At 40.4% G+C, this 22,640-nt stretch overlaps 1 long non-coding RNA gene across 5 annotated transcripts in view; it reads left to right on the top strand.

The window, feature by feature from the left end:
- The window catches only part of LOC310904173, a 65,419-nt gene that overhangs the window by 4,823 nt on the left and 37,956 nt on the right, over positions 1–22,640 (top strand). For 2 of the 5 annotated variants that reach the window (XR_014588098.1, XR_014588099.1), the window contains exon 3: positions 6,170–13,954. The exons of 2 other annotated variants lie outside the window; for them this stretch is intronic. This is a non-coding gene — a long non-coding RNA (uncharacterized lncRNA). Of the gene's footprint in view, positions 1–5,193; positions 5,269–6,169; positions 13,955–22,640 lie in introns of all 5 variants that reach the window. One more of the 5 variants, XR_014588100.1, reaches the window with a different exon arrangement.

The raw sequence follows: 22,640 nt of genomic DNA, 5'->3' as shown, positions 1-22,640 counted from the left end.
AATCGACCCACCTGGAGAAAACATTAAACATCACTTACGTATAGACAGGAAGAATAAGTGGCCATCAGTAGAAAGCAAGATTGTCTTTTATGTGAAAATTAAACCTTACAGAGCTAACAGAAAAATATCCAAAAGATAATTTTGCTTGGTTTTTGTTGTTTTTATTTTCATTTTCAATACAGAATCTACTGAGATACAGAATTTTCAAATGAAAAGTTATTTTCAAAGTGATTGTCTTACTGCTGTTAATTGAAAGCTTAGCATTCTGGGGGAAAAGAATCACGGCTACAATCAGTCTACCTGAAATCATGGGAAGAAGATTCCATGCCATGAATTTCCAGTGGCTTGACAGTGGCATTTCATGTAGGACCTGTGAGCTAGAGTTCATTCAGTGTTAACGGTTATAAGATTAGCTTGTGGTACTGCTCGTTACTTCCTCTCTAGACCATATTGTGTTTCCTGTGGCAATCTTTGTCGTGACCACAAGTGCTTTCGGAAGTACAGAGGGTAAAACTGATTTAGAAGTGTTATGAGTTAGCAGATTCAGTTCTGTTGATTAAAAGCCAGGCAGCAAGAAGTATTCTGCCTTGTGACCTTGTGGTGATAACTAGAGAGCAGTGTTTGCAGAGTGCTTCCCCAGCTAATTAAGTAACTTGGCTGAAAAACAAGAAAGCCGCCAAAGGCTGGGATGAGCATTAACTGAAATAAATGGTAGAAATTTAATATTAATGAGCTGAAAACTTGAAGCTAACTCTAAGAAAATAGGGTGTTACAAAATGCAACAAAGATTAGATTAAGAGTACAATGCAAAGTTTTATTGCATAGCTATACCTGCGCTTAAAGTCATATCAAGTGCTAGCATAGTTCTACTTGCACTAAAACGAGCCCTGTATAACAGCACTTGAAACCATCCAGAAAGATCTGCAAAAAGAAAAAAAATAAATTCTGGTATCTCCTGCACCATTTGGGAAAGACGGTTTAACTCCCTGTGCAGATGTTGGTTTCTTCTTTGTATAGCAGGCTTGCTTTATACAGCTTTACCATGTAGATATCTCAGCAAAACCTCTGTCTTGCCAAGGATTAATTCATTAGGTATGAAGTTGAGAAGAATTTCTCTCCTTTGTCGTTTACTCAGCCATCAAATTAAAAAATAACAAAGCTAAAGTGTAACTTCTAAATCAAATGCAGGCTTAGGGGTGCTTGCTATGTCAGATGATAGGGGTATGAGATTGCTTCTATTTAAGTTGCTTCCAGAAACAGCGGCTTTAAATCTGAGAACAATTCTTTGTGGGCCAGATTTATATGCTGTCTAGTCAGGGAACTGAAAAAATATGTCCAGAATCATGAAGCTTTGCTCAGCTTTTGGATTTTTAAGATAAGTTTGTGATCTTGTCAGCAGCCAACAAACAAAAATCCTTAATACTATAATGTCTTTTGTATGCAAATTCTTACTTGGGTGTGTGAAATTTTGAAATTTAGTCAGTTTATAGGTAGCTTGACACAGGTGAGGGAGGGTGGAAGCATGTTCCGTTGAAGCTCTTTTATTTTATTTTATTTTATTTTATTTTATTTTATTTTATTTTATTTTATTTTATTTTATTTTATTTTATTTTATTTTATTTTATTTTATTTTATTTTATTTTATCCAAGTTCGTTGGTGACTCATTTCATGCCTTTGTTAACTGATCTTTTTGGTGGGTAAAAGGTTGTGTAGAAGTGATCTGAAGAACGCAAACTAAAACTAAGAAATGCAGTAGGGAGCTGGAGAAGTACCAAGTAAGAGAGAAAATAGAAAAATAGAAAATGGAACATAGTAAGCATGGGTTCTAAAGACAGTTGTTTTTTCATTGACTGGGGTTCAACAAGAGTAGCTAACTTATTACTGCATGAAGTCCATACCTCCACTCTTTGTGCAGAGCACTGATTGCGCTGAGAAATGATGTTAGATGAAAAAGAACAGCATTTAAGTCTTCCCAGGCTTCATCTCTTTGTTTCTCTCTCAAAGTTAAATGGAAGGTAATTTTACCTTCTGCATTTCTACAGGTCTTTAAAAGACGTTTAGATGTAGAGCTTAGCGATATGGTTTAGTGGAGTACTTAGTGTTAGGTCGGAGGTTGGACTCGATGATCTTGAGGTCTCTTCCAACCTAGAAATCTGTGATACTGTGATTTTTGCACTGTGTTAGCAGGCATTAAGGAAAAAAACAAACAAGAACACACTTTTCCTAATGCAGCATTAGTGCACACTGAGGGTGCACTGCAGTAGTGCCAGGACTCTTTCATGCTTAAAATGATCCAAACGTCAGCAGCAGCATCCTGGCAAACCATGTATTTGTCACAGTCTGGCTCCAGTTTTTGGCTGCCTGTGCAAGGTCATGTTCCAGTTACTGAACTGACAAAACTTTGTTTTTCTAGCTCACAATTTCTTTATGTGATTGGTTTTGCACTGCTTTCTGCTGCTTTTTCAGTCTACCACATGGCAAACCAGGAAATTTGAAGTTTTTTTCAGTACATTATTTCGTTCATTGAGCGTTCTTTCAGTAAAAGTATCTGTAAATATGTCTATCTGGGTGATACTTCCTTTTATGATCACAAATAATTTTGCTGTTGATGCTTGTTATTTGTTAAAAGTGCAAAGGATTTCTGGATCACAGATGCATAAGTTTGTTTATCATATGTAATGTCTACCCAAAACATTCACTGTCTGCAAAAGCACTTACTAATAATTCTGTAGTACAGAAAGCAATATCTTCCTGGATAAATTATATAGTTACAACCTTACACTGCTCTGTAAAATTACAAATATATATTATTTTTGGAATAAACCAGAAACTACTAAATGCTTTTTTCCTGGAATTCTTTTTTTAACTTAGTACCACAATTCTCTCTAGCCAGGAAGTACTTCATTTTAGCTATGAATAGCAGTCAAACTGTCTGCTGTCTGTTCACCAAAGAAGAGCCAGTCTATGTATATTTAGTATTTAGACTATTTCTGTGTTAATTTATCATATGAAGTAATATTTCGTTTCAGCACCCAGAGAATTGTTTCTGCCATAGATGTTGTGGTTTTTTCTCAATTACATCAATGCAAATAAACACTGCATTTTTGAGAAACAAAGTATATGAACATTATTCTGTTCAAATTTGTCTACCTAGTCACCAAAGAAGATCTAGGAAAAGTTTTAAAATACATGAATTACGTGCTCAGAAAAGGTGTACTTATTATGAAAGTCTAATACTGCTGAACTGTAGAGCATCAAATCTGGTGTGGATGAAAGAAAACATTAAAAACATAAAAATGGGAGGAACAGGGAAAAGTATAATTGAGTAAAGGGGAAAGTAACCTAAGAATTCTCAAATTTTTCTATTTTCGTTTATAAGATTTTCCCTTTTTTGTTTTTATACCTCACTGAAGCTAAGGAATCAGTACTACATCTCAATCAAACAGCTGTTGAGATAGGTAAACATGTTGAAAATGCTAAGTTGAAGAAATTGTACAAAGGGTAATGAAAAGTTAGAGTGGGAGTGTGAAGCAGGCCCATTTCAATATCGCAGTTAACTGACGTCTGTTTAGACCTGGTTAATGACTTCAGAAAGTCAGGCTTACATTTGTGTGGCATTTTTGTGTATGGATTTTGCTTTCTACCCGCTCCCCTCCAACTCCCCAAGTATTACTAGTTTTAAACCAGTATACATTTTCCACATGGTAAGTGTAAATTGAGTCTGAATCTTGGATTATGTGCTGTTTTGAAGTGGGCGCTGGTATTTTTATTATCAATGTTTACAGCAGCTGGGAGCGGATCTTTTTAATAGTGTTACGGGTGGTAGGAAGAATCCAGTCATCTGCTATGTGACTCTTGTTGCACTCTTGTCCATGTTCCTGGAGTCCTCATACAGAAATTCAGCTTGCGCAAAGTCATTGGATCACATTTAGATAGGAGCAATTGTGGAACACTCTGTTCTTGGTCATGCACGTTTCGAACAGTATGTGCTTCCCAGTGCCTGCTGAGGTTATGTGGAGATGTACATGGGAAAGATGCATCTAACACAACTTGTCTGTACTCACAGTTAAGGTAAACACAAAATGGCAAAGGGTAGTTTTTAAAGATTTGTAACTCAGGTGTGTTATATTTATCTAGCAGAATGAAAAGATTCCTCCTCTTTCGGTTTTCTTTGAAACTCAAACGTAAAATGCAGAATGAGGACCACTTTCCTTAAACAAAAATACATGACTTTGGTATACCCAAAATACATATATATATAATAATCAACAATCCAGCATATTATTGCTTTGGTTGTTAACAATCTGAGTTACCATCCTGTTACCATGTCCTGCTGGACAAACCCTTGTTTTAACTATTAGTTTAGAATAGTGTGCATAACGCAGCTGTAACACACAACACATTTTTGGTTGCAGAGTTAGTAACAGGTACAGTTTTAGCACTTTGCATTGCAAAAAAATGTGGAAAAACATTGGAAGAGAACATTAGCACCAGCTAGATTTTTTTTTCATTTTGTTTTAATAGAGACGCTTTCTTACGGCGTCATCAGAGGATGTCTTTTGAGAAAATAATGGTAAATGCTGGCTAGTAGTCAAGCCATGTATAAAACCATAAGGGCCTAAGTCTTTCAGAACCATTAATAACCGATTTGTAGATATGGCTTAGTTGGATGAATTGGAATATGTGCTCTTTGGAAGCAAATGGAACTGCTTTACTAAAATAGGACAGCTTGGAGGCAGCATGTAGACAAATGTATTTTTGTTTCTCAAAATCTACTGTTGGTGTGGAAGTTGGGACAATCATCAGTCAAATGATGTCTGCAGCAGCGGAAATGGCAGTTCCTCAAAGCCAGCTGATATACTTTTCCATCTTATCCTTTTATAACGTATTTCTACTGGGCACAGTTTTTTTCACGTTCTTGTTCACATATTTGTCTCTAGTTCCATTTTTTTTTTTTTAAGAGAAGTAGTTAGTGGTGAAAAATTACATTTCACTCTCCATGCTTAAAGCATTGTAACTGCTTGGTAGTAGCTTCTGGTATTTACTAGTTTGAGAGAACAATAATTTTTATCAAATATCATTAAAGACTAAGCAGAAAATGTGTGGCTTCGTAGAAAAAAATGTTTTTAATTTAAATGACTAAATATTTTTGTATATATTTTTGCTATTTTACAAACTATATCCTGTAACAGGAAATAGAAACGCCACAAAAGGATTTGCAATTTTAACCACAGTATAAACATGATCACCTTACAGCATGCAGAATGGTAAGTTGAGTTTAGCAAAGATTAAACGAACCATTCTGCTATCTTTGCTGAAGTTCCTTTGTTTCTTTCTTTCTCCTCCCCTTCTGTCAATTCCCCTACTCCCTTTCCCTGTGCTTTATCTTTCTTTTAGCTGTGGACTGTTGTGTTTTGTTGGGTTTTTTTTAGCATTAATTGGGAATTCTTTTTTTTTTTTTTTTTGTCATTTTATACCTACTGTTAAATACCACTACAGTGAATTCCAGAATTAACACAGAGATTTTATTTATGAACTGCTTTGCTGAAACAAAAGAGTAAGTAACCAGGGGATAGATCCAAAAAAGAGAATGTAGTCACTTGGCTCCAAAGTTTCTGTCCTGACGCCGGCTTTGTTTCTGGCCTGCCTTTGGGTGGCGAAGCCTGCGAGGGCACACGGTGCAGGTGGGCAGGTGTGCAGGTGTCAGGCCCCGTGGGATGAAGTGGCCTCTGCAGCTGGGCTGAGCCTTTGCGGTGTAGCACTTTGGAAGCACTTGGCAAAGAATGGGAAGGCCGGGAGTGGGATCTGTTTTTCTGAGGAGTTTCAACCGTGGATTTTCCACTTCTCTTGATAGCACCCTAGCTCCAGGCAGTGGGCTTCAGGGAGGAGTGCTCCGCGTTCCCTCCCTGCCTGCACCCGCTGTGTTCATTGGATCAGGAGAAGATCAGTAGTGCAGAATATTACCATAATAATCGTATATTGCTGCCACAGAGAGAACTGCCTGAGTGGAAGCTTGGTTCCACAGACTGGGATGTGCGCATTTGGAGAATGTTGTCTGTATCCAGCTAGTATCTTCTTTTCTGTTTGGTACAAGACACAGCAGCTTTAAAATTAGGCCCTTATACAATGTAAGAGTAATTCCAACTGACTTCCCTTTGTGTGTTACAGCTTTGAGCCGTTAGACCTGCTGCTTCTTGATAGTTTGGCAAGCGTGTTTGCTATTTGACTGCAAGTCTTTCAGTAACTTCCAGGACCCTGGCACTAGATGGAGCTTTAATCTACTTGCACTTCCAAGTCTTAAGTTTCCTTGCAAGTTAAAAATATGGAAGAATAAATGAAGATATGTATGCCTGCTGTTAAATTTACAGTGCCCTTTTTTCCATTTGTTAGCAGAGTGGTGTAAATGATAAATTAAAATATCGCAGCAGAACTTCCTCTATCCAGTAGGTGGTTTATAATCACACTTACTAGCACACTTTAATGTACTCTCAAGCTCATGGGAGAAGCTGCTATAAAATAGATGTACTGAAAATATGCTGTATATTTAAGCTAATAATTAGGCTGTGCTGAGTAAAGGTAATGCCATTTTCTGAATGAAATCTCTGTTTATATATCAGGATGGGGTGGGGGTGACCAAGCCGTCTGTTTGCTGTGCTCATTCAATAATGCATTTGCATTTTTACTTCATGCTACTAAAGCCAACAATTTAGAATCATCTGTTATCAGTCACTTCATTTTTTTCTCCATGTGTTACCCTTGAAAATATTGAACAAATAAAAACAAATAAAAAACAGCTTTGAAACTGTAGTGTTTTAATACTTTTTATTTAGCAAGCATCATGTCTCACAGGCTGCACAGTCCATACCAGAGATTTAACACCATGTCTGCCTTCTGCAGAAATAAAGGGAAGTAGATGTAGATTTTTTGTTGGGTGCCAATGTTCTTGTCGCCAAAAGACTAGTTCAGTCTAAACCATTTTCCAGACAGCGAAGTATCAAATGTGTAATCAGTTCCCATTCAGTGCCCCTCTGCTCTTTTTTTAAATGATTTAGTAAAGTAAACCAGGAGATAAATACTTGAAAAAAATCCCAAAGCATACTTGGAACACTGGATATGATAAACAAGGTTGCATGTTGCAGCATCTCACTGCCATCTCCTCCTCAAGGTCTAATCTCTCAGTATCCTTCACCTTTTATCAGCAGGGCTGAGGGACTCCATGCATACCACAGGATGAAAAATCTTTGTGGAAAACTACATAAATGCAGTATTGTCAGAGAGGTGCTTTTGCTCATACTGGAAGATTTCTACTGCACTACAAAACTGCTAAGGATCTGTATTATATAAGGAAGAGGGCATGCTGTATTGTAGACAAGTGTTTGCATATGGCAATCTGTTCACAGTATTGGCTGTTCTGGGTAGGGAAGTATCTCAAGCAGTGTTCAGAAAATGCCTGTTTAAGAAAGTAATTTTAAAGGGGTGTTTAGTAGCTGACCTGGGAAAATTTTGATATTTACTTGTGACCAGATGTTTATGTGTATTCAAAGTCATAATTTCCAAGGGAATCAATGGAAGTTTGATGCTTGAGTATCTTTTAAAATTGTTTTTGTGAGGTTGTCACCAGTTGTGTTTCAACTGTAAAATGTCATTAGTACTGGTTTCAAGGGAAGAAGTTTGCCACTCTTTGAAGACAGAAGCAAGGGTACTAGGGATATACTGGTGTATCTGATTCCTCAACTGCATTTGGAGAGCAGTGAGAAGTTATAATCCTTGGTGGCATTACTGATACAGGGCATAAAAAAGTTAAATGTCATTATTTTTTTACATTTTCTCTTCATTTTACAAATTGTTAGGAAGATTACTAAGGATAAGAACATGCAGGAACAATCTCTGTTACACATTTAGCAGCTCCTCTGCTGTATGTGGACACCATTACATTGATTGAGTAGATGCAGCTGGCAAGCAGTCTGTTGGCTCCACTAGGATAATATAAAAAGCCTATCTATAGAAGTAAGCATCATAAAATCTGCACAATGCGTGAACTGACTTTTTTGTTTCTTTTTAAGATGTTCTTTATCTCATTGTCCCATATAGCAATTAATGTGGATGGACACCTCATCCTCTTCCCTTGCAAGTGGAAAAGAAGATGCATACTCTACATTTTTAAAGAGGGATATAGGATTTACCCACAAAGCTTCCTCTGACCTAAAGATTGGGTAAAATTTCCCATTTGTAAATGGGGATGTTAGATTTTTAGATCAATGTAAATGTTTACTTAAATAACTGCAAGCCCTGATGTTTGGATAACATCTTGACAAGTAAAGTAAATAGGTTCTGGCAATGCAGAATAAAAGAACATCTGGAAACTAAGGGCTGATTAGTTCATATAGAATGTATACGTATATGTATATACAGACACAGGAGGACTATATGTAGGTCTATGTTGTCCAGTGCTTTGTTGTTCTACATTTAATTGCTGCCCCAGGTATGGTTTATGCCATTGCTTTAAGAAATCCTTTACAGTTTTAGTAGAACTTAGTTAAGAAAATTTACTTCATATTCGTTCTTTTCCTTCCTTAGATGAGTTTCATTGGACCATCCTCATCAAGGTGATTTGTTGGGGGGATGAATATTCGCATGGAGGAGGATTTATATCTGCATTTAGGGTAGTAGAACAGGTGTTAAAGTAAGGTCATAACATTGAATAGAAGGGTACAGAGTAGTAGTTTTAAGTGAGAGGCTAAGAGCTTGCAGAAGGGAAGGGCTGACTGAAATGTCCCAGGTACTGATTCACTGTTCCCGAGAGTGTCTGACCATTACAAAGTCCTTTAGCATCATTCCAGCATTTTCATTAGCACTTCATTGCTTTCACTGGCAGAACGACCAAGGCTTTAAAACTTTCTCTGCTTCCTGAAGATTTGTTTCAAGATCCGTTGTTTCCTCAGAACTTTTACAGAGAGGAGGATATCCTGTTCCTTGATCCTTCTGTCCTGGTCTGGAGCCATTCTGTGGTGTCAGAGTACATCAGAAACCTGCAGGAGGAAGAAAAAGGGTTGTGTTGTGTTTACTCTTCTGCAGCTGCACTGTTGTTTTGCTGTGACACTGCACAGTTACAAGTCCGCTTTCCCGGTTCTTACTATTATCATTTCTGTCATTTCAGAAGGCCCTCATTTTTTGTTTCATCCTGCTTTTAGCAGTTCAAATAAATTTTTATTTGAAAATATATTTGTATGAACACCGGTGTATCCAAATACATTAGGTTGAGTTTAACATAAAAATGGTCTGAGAGCTGCTCCAGCTAATTTAATGTGGTATTTCATAAAGTAAGATTTTTAGATGCTTTTTTTTCTTGTATATTATTCAACATCATGGAGATAAAAGTTTCCTTAAACTGAAAAGAATCTCATAACATGATGTTTTTACTTGATTTGATTTATTGGCAGATAAAAAATAGCTATTATTTCAAGTCCTGATTGACATACCCTAATATATTGCTACTAACATTTTGCTCCTTATTTCTTGTTTGATTCCTTTCCTGTAGATTAAAGAGCTTTTTAATCTCCAGTGTTTTCCTCCATTGAAGCTATATACACATAATAACCAAGTTGTTACTTAATCTTCATCTTAGTAAGTTATAGACAGAACTGCTTGTGCCTATCACTGTTAGTCTTTTTTCCCTTAATGGGACTGCTGTTGCAGCTCGTTTGTGTGTCTGACTTTTTTAGTGTCCACTTTAAATGTAGACACACAAAGCTGTAGACACAGTTCCAGCATTCTTTATGCTAATGCCATAAGCAAGACTAAAATCACCGCCTTGTTCCTTCTTAATAATTTGCACTTGCTGAAGCACAACCAGTTACTGGAGAGTCATAGGTCCACCTGAGACAGCACAGGCAGGTCCATTATGCTTGGAAGAACTAGGCTATGCTATTTCTTTATCTCATGCAGGAGACTAAATCTACAGTTATGGATATGTGAAATGTAAAAGCTGATTGTAAAAGCATATTTTTCTGTAGCATGCTGGGGAATATATTCCTGTGTAATTAATGAGGTTCTCTTTAGGATGGTACACTTTAAAGACTACTATATGAACAAAATGCATTTGAATGTGCAATATTATAAATTCATACTGGCCCCAGAGAGAAATTAATGTAAATCACTTAACTGTTCAGAATGATCCTCCCAACTTGCAGTGGTCAGGCTAATGAAATCAAGCAAGGAAGCAGCAAACCTGCTCTTACCTCTGTTGATGTAAACCCAAAGTAATACTACAGCCATGAATGGAATGAGTTTGGAGCAGTATGTATTAGCATACTCTGCGAGGGAAGCATTGCTTTCCTAGTTAATTATTAGAATAATTAGAATAATTAGAACTAAGATAGCATTAGTTAATTATTATTAGAAAAAATAGAACTAATTAATTATTAGAATTTGATTCTTGTAATATTTTATTTACCTTCTGTAGCAGATGCTTTTTGAGTTGGGTGCATCAGACTCTTTCAGGACAAGGCACTCTACAAATACCATTTCAAAAAAATTTTACTGAATTCTTTCCATTTTTTGTGTCATCAGCATGGCAGGATGACAGCACTGAAAATGACGAGTAGAAAAGGCAAACAGATATGTTCTTTAGCCACTTGCAGCCTGAATCTGATCATGTCCTGTGCCTTGTTATGATACATCTCATGATCTCTGAATGATCCCCGATTCAACAGGACTAGGTCCACAGTAACTGTGGCAACCCAAACCATAGAAAGTTAAGCATAAGCTTATGACCGAAAGCTTAGGTCCCTTCTCTTTGAGTATTAATCTTTTAATTTTTTTTTCCCCTAGATAAGCTACGTTAATTGGGTGATGAAAAAGGGCTAAGCAACTATTCATTGATTATGACAATGATTTAATGTTTGTATTTTACTCAGATTTAATCTCAGTAACAGAAAAAAAACAGAAGTTGGTAACTGAAATGATGACACCAATAACAAACACTGTCATTAAAGCATTGAATATTTTTTGTTGCTTCACTACAAAATCTGTCCTTGAATTTTGATTTTCTTATAGGCCTATCTTTTCAGAGATTGCTTTGACAGTAGGAATGGATGAGTAGGGTGCAACTGGGAGTCCTCAGCAAGCTATGCAGTTGTTCGCACATCAAGGAACAGAGAGATTGTGTTTAAAGGAGATAAAGCAAGAACATTAAAGGGATAAATATAGAAAAAATACTTTTTATAATAGGTGAAAAAGACAGATCTAAAATTGTTGGCTATCCAATAATTTTCAAATGTGAAATAACCCCATCACCTTAAAATGAAATAACTGAGCTCCGTACATGATACAACATAATAATGTCAGTTTACCCATGATCTCAGCTAGAGTATGAAGTTAGATGTGACTTGCAAATAACATACAATAAATAGTCCTTCTGTTCTTTTCTCACCTTCTTTTTGGTATGTAAAGAAGGCTTAAAACTTGTTTGTTTCTTTAAATAATTGAATAATTTATCTCAGGAACGCCAGCAATGCTGAGTCTATGACATTTGAGAAAAAGCTTTTTGAAACGTCACACACAAACTTTACAGGTTTATTCCATCATTTATCATTGCACCAGCTCTTAGTCACGTTCAAGTGAAGCAGGACTACGGTTTCTAAGGTAAAACAACAACAACCACCACCTTTTAAAATTAAAAAAGAAACATATTTGACCATTTTGTTTCATCTTTATTTCTCTTCAATGAGCAAATGAGGGCATGAGCTGAAATCTTTTGTCTCTATCACAGCTGAATATGAATAGGTAAACAGGAAATATTTTTGTCATGTTGCTTCTCCCTGGAAGAAACAGAAACACTTCTGGAATACGAGAGGCTTAGTTATGAAATAGACACTATGTTGCATTAGAACTCTTGCATCCCAGTACGTTCAGATCTTTTTTTAGGTGTCCTGAGACTTTAACTTAGAGATGCAGCCTTGTCTGAGTTAGGCAGCTGGTAAGCAGGAATGCTGGAGCTTAAGTCCCTGAGGTGGCTGGGCCCTTTTGGAAAGCTGCTGTGAGAAGGAGAGCACTTTCCAGAGCAGGAATTGAATGTAAAAGCAATCCTAGTCCTCTAGCCTCTGAGTGTTCTGTAGCAGCTGATTTATCTCTGTGTCTTTGCAAGTTGCATACCATTTGTGCTCAAGTTAGTTTCCAGAATAGCTGGCATGAACCAGTCTGCCAGAAATATGGAAAGCCCTGTCTTGTGTATAACTCCCAATCTGACCTTTTATACCAAGCCAGTTATGAAGAGCTGGAAAAAGTCACATCATCAAAGCTTTCTCAGATTAGTAGAAGAGTGCAGCTGCTTTTAATGGTTTCCTGGCCAAAGAAGGTGTGTTCGGCCAGCATACAGCATAGTGAGACTGTAGTAGGCATCTCAGCAGGCCTCATACTGTTTTTTTTGTTGTTGTTATTTTATTTTGTTTTTATTTTTTTCCCTTTGAGATTTCTTGAGTTGGCTCCTCAAGGCTTTTCTGGTGCCACTTGCTGTTACATGACATGACTGCGTTTGCCTTCTGTATGAACATAGTACTAGTTTTGGAGCAAAGACACAGGAGGGTAACAGCCCTTTTATCCTTTAAGGACACTTTGTAAAGACAAATAGCTAGAGACTGATTTACTCTTGCTTCTTTTTTTTTTTTTTTTGTGGTATCAAGATAAACCCATTTAATTATAACATTTTCTCCATATTTCTGTTAGATATCTTTTTTTTTTTTCCACAGACCACAAGGCAAATTTATCTCCCTGCTATTGCAATTTATTCCAAACACATCTGAGCATCTGAGCCTTGTGTAGTAATACTGATGCTGCACAGTTGTGTTTCCATCTAGAACAACTGCATGTTGCTATGATTACCTTATCTTGACTGTAGAACATTGGTTTTGTTTCTTGTTGAAAGTAAAAAAATAGGGATTCAAGGAGGACAATTATACAGCTTTATACTAAAGTGGCTTCTTCTAAAGGAACAGAAGGTTGTGTTGGGCAAGCGTAATTCAGGAGGCTGACATAATTCAGTACCGGCACCTAGCACTACGCAGGCCCTTGTTACACAGAAGATCCTTTGTCCTTCCATGTGTGAATGAGGTATTCCTTTCCACTTTCAGCTCTGATAATGGCAAATGTAACGCTTGCTATAGAAGCTGACCTAGCTGAGGAAGCAGTTCTTTTATTTGCTTCTTGAAGGCTAATGTGGTGCTACTGCTAAATCTTTACAGCTCTGTCATGGTAATGCCAAAAAAAAAACAGTATTTGATTTCCTTAAAAAAAAAAAACAATGAACAAACCAACCATAAAACTTGCTTTTTCTGGTCAGCCCCTGACAAATATGCTGGACTCTGTTCAGTTCTTTCTATTGAATAATTTCAGTGTGAGGTCCTTGTGTAAAAAGGATTCAGTCCAAACCTGTTGCCTGTTAGTAAAGAACCAGTTCTAGGCTTTAGATCTTTCTTTCTTATTTAATACATATAAGGTCCTTTTGCAAGCTCTGTCTAAAGAACATTCAGTTAATTACTCAAGGCATCTTGTTACTTGGAGCCACTGCTTGTAAGGGAAGTGAAACTGCTGCTTTTGAGAAAGAGCAGGCAGTTCCTTGTGATGTTTTTTGTTTCCCCTTTTAAGGCCCAGCTGAGCACTGCTTGTTCCTTTCTCATTGTGGGGAAACCCTCACTGTGTCTGATTCTCTCAGGGCTCCGGTGTGAGGAGCAATAACTGAAGTCAGGTGAGCCTGGCAGCAGAGCAGTATTAGAGAAGTGCCTCAGGTGCTGCCCATCTGCATCCTTGCTGAGGGGAGCTGGGCTGAGTTCCTGGCATTCATGTGTGGCCAGGCCTTTCCACGCAGGAGCAGAGCTGGACATGGCTGAGGAGGGGGTGCCTGCTCCCATGGGATGCTGCCCACTTGTCTCTTGCAAAGTGGGTCACTGATGTTTTCAGGTAAGTACTGCAAGCCGGTGTTAGTTCAGATCTGCTTTTCAGCATAGCTGCAAGCTGATAATGGGCAGCCTTCTGCTTTTAGCAGAGCATGGCTGCTACCGAAAGGGTTGGCGTGGATCTTCCTTGTATCCCCTTCGTTCCAGCCTGCGCAAACAGCAGCTGAAATAATGGCTTTGCCAAAGGGTCCTCGTTGAGGGGACTCCTATGCCCTCTCCTTGGAAGTGCTCAGAAGGGGTATGCTGGGGGAAAACACAGGTACAAAGGACTGAATGCAGAGATGTTGTGGGCAGGCTACAGGGCTTCTGCCCGTCTCTTAGCCCTGTTGCTGCTCTCCAGCTACACACCAGGAACTTCTGTGCCACAAAGTGCTGTAACATTTCTGCAGCCTCCATCACCCCCTGGCAGTGGATGTGGAGAGCTTGCCTACAGCCTAAGGGTGCTAGTCTCCCCATTGCTGTCCAGCCTCCTTCTGCCCCATGCTGGACGCAGCAAGGTGCTCACATCCCAGCACTGCCATGGCCCACAGACATATGCACATGAGCAGCCGACCTGCCATGTTCGCAGCCCTGAGCTGGAGAGGCAGGAGCTGGAGAGGCAGGAGCTGCATTTCCTCATGTGCTGCTTGAGTGTTGACGGCAGAGGCTTGCTGTTGATGCCCAGGAGTGCCTCAGGGCTGCAGCACTATAGTTGGCCCCAAGCAACCTGGCAGAGCTGAGGCAGTTTGGTGAAGGGAGTGGAGCTGGGCTTGGGCTGAGCCCAGGTTTTAGGAGGAGGTGTGAATCAGAGGCTGGCACAGAGGACTGGCTGTCTGGACTGCTGTTTTTTATTCCCAGCCTGGGGAAGAGTGGGGGTGGTAACTGGAGGAATTTCAGAGCCTGTCCTTTGCATAGGTGCTGCACTGTGCTGTAGGAGTGGAATGGGGTCCTATGTGTTGCAGTGCCCTCGTGCCGGCAGCTGCAATCCTCTTGCTTCTCTCAGAGAGGCTCGTTTGAATGGCCTCTTGGCCGTGTGTGTCCAGCTCTGCGCGTGTCTGGCCCTCTGCTTGTTGCAAATGTGCAGGCAGAGCCACAGCATGTGTGGCCACAGTCTGATATTGTCAGAGGTTGTGCCCTCAGAATACAGCAGCTCTCTTTAAGATAAGAAACAGAGAAACATACAATCACAGAAATGGTTGGTTCTCTGTAAATAGCAAGTCGAGTGACCTAGTTCAGCTGCAGCAACAGCTCCTTGGAGGCTTCCCACAGTGGGCACCACGGCGAGCTGTGCTGAAGCTGATTCATCACATCCAGTGTGGCAGAGATTGCAGGCCCTAAGGATTTAATTGTTTCTTTATTAATTTTAAGTTGATTAAAATGAATTTTTAAAATACCAGGAGAGACTTGCCTAAGAAATGGTTATAGGAGGAAAAAAAAAAAGGAAATTAAGTCAGTCTGTGGGAGTTAACTGTGTGCTTAACAATCTCTGGCTCACACAGCTGCAAGCAGCTGTTGTGACTTGGAGGAATCAGGTGTCAGCTACTCTGTCCTGGCAGATTAGCAAAAATTAGATTAATCCATTGGTATTAGAAAGAAGTGAGAATTATAAACTTGCTTTAATCATACCCAGGGAAAACCTACTGGTGTCTTCAACCATGACAGGATAGTATTACAGGCTTCTGCTTTCTGCTGCAAGGTTTTATCCAAAGGTCAAGATCTCCTAGGGAAGTGCAACCCTGCTGGAGCTAAACATGCATCCTGTTTTCTCCCAGTGTCACCCAGTGCCTGAAGAATGCCATGTGGTCCAAAGGCCCCCTGGGTCCTCTGTGGGATTTCTGTGTAGCAGAGCAGGCTGCTAGGTCCTTTGCTCAACCTCCAACTAAGGCTGCAACAATGAGTGTAGGCAGTAACAGATGAGTAGGGAATCCCTTTTCCTGCTGCCAGAGGGCAGTTACAAATGATCTTTTCTCCTGGGCCATTTTCATTTGCCGTTCATGCCCCCACTCCACTGGGGGAAGCTGCCTAACACTGCAAAGCAAGAGGGTTCCTGTCCGTTATAGTTTCCATCTGATCCAGTGCAACTGCAGAAGTCAAGGTTATGTGCATATCTGTTTGTTTGTTTTCCCTTTCATCTCTCCTCATTCACTCGCAGCAGTAAGGAGCATGGGGAAGTGGGTGTGCTGTACCATCCAGCTGGCAGCCCAGGGATGCCTATGGTCCCACACGAGCCAGCACCAAGTAGTCTTCCATGCCATGGAGGACTCCAGAGGTGAATGATGCAGAAACTGGGTCAGAATCCTCTCCACATGGGGAACTGTACCTAAAGGGTGACCTTGAGAACTCCATCCCTTCTTATCCCACCTGCCGCTTTGGAACAGGGAGGTGGGCAATGACACACCTCTATGGCGTACTGCAAGGAGGCAGTGCAGGATCTGGCCCTAACTTGCCAGCAGGGATTGTTCTCTGTTCAGATGAAGGCCAAGGCTAGCTCAGACAGCATAAACAGTAGATTAGCAGATAAAGTTTTTTGTCCTGTAGGTAAATAACAAAAAAAAAAAAAAAGTAGGTGGAAAGCTCTGTGGTACTTCAGAGAAGACCAGAGAGCTGAGATAAGTGAAGGAGCAGAATGTGGAATCCACCTATAGATAACAAAGCAGCAGGTTTTGTCAGGCCATTTTATGTCTGTCTAAGCAAAAAACCTGCTATTCCAGTGAAAATAAATAAGAATACAGAAAATGTCTCAAAAACAATTTGCCACTTGTTATTGATTGATGTAATGGAGCAAGCAGAGTTCTAAGAAGTTGCATAAAAGCATCTTCGGTCTACTTTAAAAATCCCTTCAAAAGATACAGTGATATTACTCATATCCTGTTCACCTATCTGTCCCTTCTTATCTCTAGGTCTCAAAAGCTGACTTGTTCTAAAATCACTTGCCAAAGTGCAGTCTATTTTTCCCGACTCTGTGCCCTGCACTCAGATATCGGTTTTGCCCTCAATGTCATAAGGCAGATATTACTGTGAAAAAGCTTGGCTGATGAGACGCACATAGTTTCTATTCACCTCCTTGAGTATCAGCTGGGATGACTTGAGAAGCGCACCTTTTGCTTGTCCTCTGTTATTAGATAGGATGGGTTCTTTCTCAGGCATTAATGTCCCACAGTCAGCAACAGGGCTTCCTGCTGGTTGGGTCAGCACCTCTGCAAGACACTGTTTAGCTTCACCTCTGAGACCTGTGAAAGGTGGCTAAGGACCAGTTTATTTTGCATGGCAAACAAATTGATGTTTTATCCAAGATCAGCTTATGCATAGGTTTTAATATGTTTTAATATTTTTTTGTGTGTGACTGAGGTGCTTTCCAAATTAATAAATGATATTTATGAATCCTTCCTCTGTTTAAGCAGACTCAGATTTAGTATTTTACTCAGATTACCAAGTATGGTAAGAAGAATATAGAGTTACAAAATGTTCTTGCTTCATTCATTTTGTCAATTGCTGTTTTAATTGTAATTATTCATAACAAACTGTAATGTACTAGTTTATTTACAGTAGCATATTTCAGTACGGTAATCAAATGAGTGACATGAACCTTACTGCAGCACTTGATGTTTGCTCTTTCCTAAGTAATATACACATTAATTATGTGCATATTAGAATAGCTTTAAAACATATATAGACTCAGCTGGAGGGTTAAGGTGTTTTAGACTTGTTTGTTCTTCATATAGTAAAAAATAGAGTCCTATAAGGATTGATTCTAAAGAAGTTCATGAACTCAGTGTGACTTACATGGATGGAAGGTTCTGGCAACACAAAATTATTTCTGTTTCTGTAGGCTCAGGACATAACCAGTAGACATTAAAGACCCCATTTCAACGTTTTAAAGCTAATATTCTTGTGCAAGGTTATCTTAAAGACACTTAACCCTTCTCTGTCTCATGTGAGTTGCTGTGAACTGTTTTAAGTTCTGCTGCTGTTAATGATCAGCACAGGTTTAAAGGCCTAAGAAATGTTGGCCCTGTGGACCTGAAATATGACTCTGACCAAACAAAATGTTGTCAGTTTTTCAAGGCAAACAGAGGTGGAAATAGAGAAAATATTTTTTCCCATTTTTTTAAGTTTTATCACTTAGCTGTGCTATTTGTAGCAGTAGTAGACATAACATTTGTAGAAAGAAATGTGACAGATCTATTCAGCTGGCAATACTGTGTTTCTCTTTACTGATACCACATCTTGCCAACAACTCTCATCCTGTGGTGAAAGTTGTATCTCATTACCTAACAAGAAAACTGTCTGTCTTCATTATGCATTTCCACTTTTTCATGAGCTGGAGATAAGACATGCCCAGCTATGCCAGGAATTAAAATAACCCCCCTATGTCCATTCTTGTTTGGTGAAAATGCTGCCCCCTATTCTGAGAACAAAACTTTATATTCTTTGTATAGTCACAGATTCTGCTACTTACTGGTAGTAGCTGTTAATCATAACAAAAAAAGAAACACAAGGACATTGTTCCTATCAAATGCCTTACCTTACTCCCTATTTTGCTTCTTTTAGCTCCAGGCTAATGATACTGCTTCTGAAACAAGAATGATTCACCCCCTTCCAGCTGTACCAGCAGTCTGCTTCCTAGGGGTGGTTTTTTCAGGAGCCTGTTCACCGTCTCTCTTACAATGGCTTGCTCTGAAAAATGTATAATCAATGCTTTCTTGCAATCCTTGCAAGGTCTCGTGAAAGCAAGGCCTGTATGGAAGGATAGAACCCAAGGGGCTTTGCCCCTCAAAACTGAGCATATTTGAATAGTTCAGATCGAGTAATGGAGCTGATGCTCATTCACCCAGAGAGTTTTCTGCAGGAAGTGAAGTTGCCCTGCTGGGAGACTGATGCTGTGCGGTGTGTGCCAGTGGGTGACATGCTGGCTGAGCGCTCCTGTGCACTGTGGTGCAGGTGGGTGGCGGGGCCATCAGCTGTGGGGCTGGGAAGCACCTCATGCTGCTCATGGTCAGCCTTTAATCAGTTTGTGCAGCACCAGCCAGACTCCTTCTGACCACAGGGAAGGTAACAGCCGCAGAGCGGTAAATAAGGGGAGCAAGTTGCTGAGAATATACTCTACTTTTGAGAGGCCAAGGTGTAAAGCTGTGCCATGAAACCACACCTGACCTTTACAGAAGTGTTCCTTTAGAAGGGCTGTGCAATACATACTTGCAGGTCGTTACCAACTTGCAGCTTCCCTATTCAATGGGTTGATACCACAGACCAGTTTTCTAGAAAGCATTACTCTTGAAAAGCACATTCTTATGCTTTTAGAAACAAAAAATATTCACAAGTTATTGTCACAAAACACTGTGGGCCAAATTTTACCCGGGGCAGTAATTCCATGAGGACTCAAGTATTGATTCTTTGTGAAGTTTGCATGGGGAAGGGCCATTCCCCACACCAGGCAGCTCAGCTACAAAGAGGAACAGGGATGTAGTGCAGGAAGCCCCAGGCACAAGTGCAGGGATGTAGTCATTTTCAGAAATGAGGAAATTCCCTGTTACTTGCCCAAATATTACGTTCCCATTTTTGTTTTGAGCTGCTCTGCAGGGCGTGGGGGAGAGGAGGGGGAGATGGAAGGAGCAGCAGGATCTGCATTCTCTGCTTCTCTCCTCTAAGGGCAGAGCATCTGAGCCAAGGTGGCCACAGCACCAAGGAGCATGTAGCACCAAGCTGTGGCCTCCTCTTGGGCTGCTCTGTGGGGTGGTGGCGGTCTCAGCCTGTCCCCACCTTGTCTGTGCCAGTTGGCCTGAACCCCATGCCTCTGCACCCCTTAATGGCAGTGCTCAACCATCATGGCTGTGAAATGGTTTCAGACAGGGACCAGGGAATGGTTGGGGAGTGGTGACCATGGCTGGCACCGTGCGTCTGCTCATAGGCCATCAGCCGCGCCAGGACCACACCATGGCGAGGTTGAGCCTCAGCAGGCACGTTTGCCATCTCTGAGGCACTTGCTTCCCTGTTGTTGCAGGCACTCCTGCTCCGGAAAATAAGGCTCTCAGAAGAACTATCTGTTTTCTTTCAATGACATTTTATCACATCCTGACGTTTTTAATTGCATGTTTTTGCAGACTTCACCAAGCTGCATAAGGCAATATGGTTAATGAGAGGGGGGAGAAAAAAGTGTGTGTTGTCTGTTGCCTGTGGAGGCGTTTCCCTGTGGGGAGCAAGCAGAGAGCTGGGAGCGGAGTCCTGCTGGGAGGCCTGGGTCTGTGGCCCACCTCACCAGCTGAGGCTCCACAGCACTGCTTGCTCCAGGGCTCCCACGGCAGCACAATCAAATGGAGCGCGTGTGCCAAGTCCCCAGCAGCTTCAGCTGGACAGTATTCCCACTTGACTGACAGGGAAACTGAGATAGAAAATCAAAGTTCATCACTAATTACACATTGGAACACTTTGAACACGTCCAGTGCCACACTAATTTTGAGAATTCTTCATTGTTAACGAAATGTAATATAATTCATGCACACAGTGATGCATAAGAAAGATTAGGACAATGTGAGATGGGCCAGGGGACCTAATACATTTTCATCAGCTCTGCAGTCTGCATGATCCTGGTCTCATGGAAGTTCTGCTCTGGTGTGGCTGCACTAACTTGTGACAGTTATACCTAATTCACAGCCATGTTGGTGAGACCTGTGTTGCTAAGCCAGGCCACTCATTCCCTTTCTAGAAGTGTGACTGTATTTGCTCCTTCACAGCTGGGGACTGGAAAACTCTTTAGGCAAAATCAGCTTTCTGTGCTCTAACTGCACTCAAGTGGGAGCATTTCTGGTAGCTGGTGCCGGAAAAGCAAGGTTTGGTGAAATCAAAAATGCAGCTGCTTCAAACAGTGCAAAGCTAGAACCTCCACTTGTCATAATGTGCTATGCAGTAAGATGTGACAAGTGATGAACTGTTGCTGAAGTGGTGCATATTCAGACTGGTTCACAAGCAGTTGGTGCAAATTGTTTTCTTATTAATAACTTTATTTTACAGCCATCCATCCAGGTAAATGAGACTCTGAATTGTCCAATCTGTTTCTTCATTATTTAATGTTTTAATTCTTTTAAAATTGCTAGCATCAAAATGCTGGTGGTCTGTAGTTGCTCATCCTTGGTTGTATATCACAGCCATTCAATATTGCATCAGTAAAAATGACCCATGCCTGAAAAGCTGGTCACCAAGGCTCTGCCTGTAGTCCTCACTCCACAGTACAGTTACAGTGCTACTAATAGCAGCTCAGGGACTCTGGGCTTGTGCAAGAGACCTAGGGAGACAGCCAGCACTAACTGTGTGAATGGAATAGTAATTTATCACAGTATTGTCCTCTGTGCCCTCCTATTAGGGGAAAAAGCGTAGTATTTATGCAAACCATTCAACACAAACTTAGGCAGGACTTTGTTAATCTGTGCTGGGAGATGCAGAATCCTTTGGTGGCAGTTGGTTTCCCACATTTCTTTAAAGAGTATATATGTGTGTGTGTACATATCCATATATAAATACAGCAGAAAGACAGAAAATAATTGAAAGAATAACTCAGGAGGCAATGCTCTTCGTTTTTTTGTTTTGTTTTGTTTTTACTTCTAATTTGCTAGCTAGGGATTTGTTAAGAAAGAAACCTAGGCAATGAGGAAAGTAAGGAAATCCCATCAGGAACAACACCCACTTACTGGCAGATACCAAATGCCTGCATGCACCTGAATTCAACTGATGGAAAAAAAAAAATTAAAATGCACTATAGAATGAAACAAGGCCAGCTGGAGGATTTCTTTTAAGAGAAAGGAAAAGCCTGGGGAGAAATATTGAGCTGTGAAGTACTTTGCCTGTCTCTAAGTAGTGGTTTTGGAAGGAGGGGAAGGGTAATCTCTCATTTTGGTTATTTGGCCTAGTGTACTCTTCCCATTTACATTTTCTTCATCTTGCATCCAAAGTGTTGGAGGTTTTTATATACATTTATTTTATTTTTTAGTAACTATTCACTATTAAAGTCTCCAGAAACACTGTGCTTCTGTCTCTGAGCACACAGAAGCAATAGAAGACACAGGAAAACTTATCAGGGTTATTCTGAGCTAAATGACTTACAGCTCTGTCAGTATTTGATTTGATAAAAGCTTTTGTTGTGAGCAATTGTGCCATATGCTTTGGGTTGCTGCCAGAGTGCTACAGAGAGTGGGGAGGTGAGCACTTGACTCCCTGAAGCATCTCCCTCTGGCTCTTGGTGGGCTGAGAGCTGTTCTCCCCCTGGTGTGTGGGAAAGGCGTGGACTTGGAGAAACTGGCTGCAGAGATTCCAATGAACAGGGAGTGCTGAAAGAGCTAAAGGTGGCTGTGGAGGCTTTCAGAGCAAGTTGTTGCTGCCAACGGGCACGCAGGGGCACGAGGCAGCATGTTGTGTGACGCAGTTGTTCGCTTGTCTCATCCCTTCCTCACATCATCTTCCTGTGTCTGTGGCTTGCACCTGTGTATGCATGGTGCTGGGGCTGTTTGACCCCCCCTGAAATGCAGCGATTGAGGCCCACAGCGTTGTCCCTGCCCCATACAGATGATTTGCTCGGTCAAGTCTTGCTTTCCTCCAGTAGTTGTGGTGGGAAATGAATGCTTGTATAGCTTTATGAAATAATCAAACCTACAAGGTGTTATACAAACTCTTAAAGTTTCTAGATCTCTTGTATTTCCCTTACCAGGCATTAACAACAAAGT

The sequence above is a fragment of the Anser anser genome (genome assembly GCF_964211835.1).
Source record: "Anser anser genome assembly, chromosome: 9".
Lineage (NCBI taxonomy): Eukaryota > Metazoa > Chordata > Aves > Anseriformes > Anatidae > Anser > Anser anser.
The sequence above is the reverse complement of the archived record's forward strand: the minus strand, read 5'-3'. Positions and strand labels throughout refer to the sequence as shown.